This window comes from Mandrillus leucophaeus, unplaced genomic scaffold (assembly GCF_000951045.1).
Source record: "Mandrillus leucophaeus isolate KB7577 unplaced genomic scaffold, Mleu.le_1.0 Scaffold175, whole genome shotgun sequence".
Classification (NCBI taxonomy): Eukaryota; Metazoa; Chordata; class Mammalia; order Primates; family Cercopithecidae; genus Mandrillus; species Mandrillus leucophaeus.
This window is the reverse complement of record NW_012101754.1, coordinates 2,851,782-2,854,806: the sequence shown is the minus strand read 5'-3', so window position 1 is coordinate 2,854,806 and position 3,025 is coordinate 2,851,782.

Here is a 3,025-nt window from a genome sequence, read left to right as displayed (position 1 = left end):
ATAAATCATAAAATAAGTGATATAACCAAGATAGCTGGAACTGAGATGGGAATTTCTGTGGCATCTGATTAACTGCCAGGAAATGACTGATTCTCTAGAAATCAAAATGAAAAAGGAAATCAAGTAGGTTTATAATATATACCACCACAGATTCTAGGATGATGCACAGTACTCACCAATTCAACCTTCTTGTGGATTAATTAGCAACATGAATACTCAGCATATATTAATGGTTTACAAGTAAGAAATTACAAACATTCTGCAGGTTCAAAGGATCTCAAAACAGTTCAAGGGACTAGCATAAAACATGGTGATCTTTTAGAAGAGCACACCTGTTACAATTAGACGCTGTCAAAAGCAGTGATTAGAACAGAGAGCATTAAAAATCTGTTGTGTTTGGGTTTTGAGGACATTACCATTAAAGAAAGTTAGGAAAAGAGCCCTTGAACTCTTCTGACCTCTTTTTTTCCAGACAGAATGAAAAACATAAAAACAAATGCTTAGAACACACAGAATATTCACTGAACAAAACATTTTCCAGCCCAACTTCAAGTAAAAGCCCATTCAGATGAGTGCATAGCTAGCAACATTGAATAGACTTATGAAGTACACTCGGACAAGAACAGCACCGAGTGTCCTCATGGAGTGAGATGGCAACTGAATTGCAGGTCTTGTGAGTCCAGTTCTCAGAGAAAAGTGGATTCATAATTCTAAACTGTTCCAGAAAAGAAAACTAATGAGAAGTTTGTTTTCCATGTAGGTCCTCATTGTCACATTTGTCAGAAGGAGAACTAGAGAAACACAGTATATTTCTCCTCTTCTGAAAATGCAGACATGCCTGTGTATGGGACCGTTCTGTGGCCAGCCAGCCCTGTTATAAGGTTCTCATAACCTAAAATTCATAACTTGTGACCTAATCAGAGCCCATTTACAACATTGACTGCTGGGGAATTGAACTCTTTGAATGAGAAAAGTGCCTCCTTCACATTAAAAGGCCAAGTTACAGTCATTTTCAACCCCTTCTGCAAGCGTACCTTGATGACGGCCATGTAATTTAGTTACCTAATTAAAAGTAGTGGCAAAAAGCGCAATTACTTTTGCACCCACTAATGCATGACTTTTTCTCCCTGAATCTCACTTGCTGGATCGTGGAGATACCACTGTGGATTCAGTTCAGTCTTTGGGATGTGAATATTAGGGTTCCTATTGAGGTTTCCTTATGTTGGCACATGAATAAGCAGAATGTACCCTCCGACCCAAACTCCCATGGAAGAGTTGACGCCAATACAGGTGGCTCTCAGAGCAGTGCTTTTAGGGTAGCAGAAGCTATCACAGCAGGCATACTAACCTGAAGAGACTGATGTGCTGCCCTTGACACCCTGAAGTTGGCCAGTCAGCTCTTTTCTACCTGAATAGAACCTTCTATAAGAAGAGGCTACTTCCTCGTGAGGTCTCCAAAAGTTAGAATGCAACCAGAACATTATTTGGTGCGCAAAACGCTGCCTAGATAGATGTTTTTATTTGTATTTTTCATGTGTAGAAGTGAAATTAATGAATAACATTTGTCTCTTTCTAATATGTCCGTGTGTATATATGTGTGTGTATGTGTGTTGTGTATTTTTGTGTATGTATGCACATTCCAGCCAAACTCTCACCAGCTGCTATTTTATTATCCCATATTTTGACATTTATTTACAGCAAATAGTTTATCCATCTGGCCATAAAGAGAACTTTCATAAACATGAGCATCTGACCATAACATTACTCACATTGCGTTTGTGTTCAAAAACTGTCCCCCAAACCCTTCTTTCTTAGTATTTCATGTTGTATTTTTTAAAAAGAGATTATATAATTATCTTCTACTTGTCCAAAAGACCTGTTACCACAGTTGCCAGGTGATTATTGATTTTGGAAGCAACTTTCAAATTTTAAATGAAGAATGTCATTTAACTTCAGAATAGAAGATAGGCTTAACGTTCATTATAAAACAGACATGATCCACTCTTTGAAAATAGCATAAAATGGTGGGTCAGCCTTCATCACTTCTGTGATTTGATTCAGTGAACTGTGGCCATAAACTTCAAAGGCACAGGGACAACTTGGAGGCAGTTCAACGGATAGCAATGAAATCAGAGTTTCAGAGCTGGAAGGGACACTCGGATCAATGCATTCTCCTAACTGCACAGAGGAGAAATAGATTGTAAAGATAGCTAAAGAAAATATTCTCAGAAAATAAGTTATTTGTTGTGTTAAAAGAGAAGACAAAATAATATCTTCCAATTACAAATATGTAGATGAAAATAAAGTATAAGGATGTCTTTGCCACTACCCACCACACCACATACATACACACACACAATCACAATCACAATCATACTCACATATAACAGCAATATATACCCCAATCAAGACAAAAAAGTGGAAAGAAATTATGCTGTAAGTCGAGCCAAATGCAAAATAAATTAGTAAATGCCCAAGGATGTGAGCTGTTGTTCCGACTATCTGAAGAACTTAAGCATTGAAATCTTTACTTTCTAGTGGTGAAAATATTACAAATATTTGCATGGCAATTTTAGATTTTGAAACACTTTTTTCCACATTTCATTAAGTTGACACAATCATATGACACAGGCATTAATATTCACATTTGTCATACATGAAAACTGAAGGTCAGAGAACATGTAATTTAACAAAACTGCACAGTTTGTAAGTGACAGTATCAGAAATCTATTTAGGTGTTCTGATTTAAGATATTAGCCATTTCTTTGTGTCTAGTGAGCACTTCTTTGGAGATAAAGAATAGTGATTTCAAATAATACTTTGGAAAAAACAGGGCCCTTTCATGACTTTCTTAAAAATAGCAAATGTGGAAACAGGACAAACTAACTGGAAAAGGGGGCTCATCTAGCACTACCTTTTCCTAGAACAGCCGGCAGAAGTGCTTTGGTATCCCTTGATGATAGCACTGCCCTGCCTGTGTGACAACAGAAGAGATAACAACATATCAACCTATCAAGAGATAACG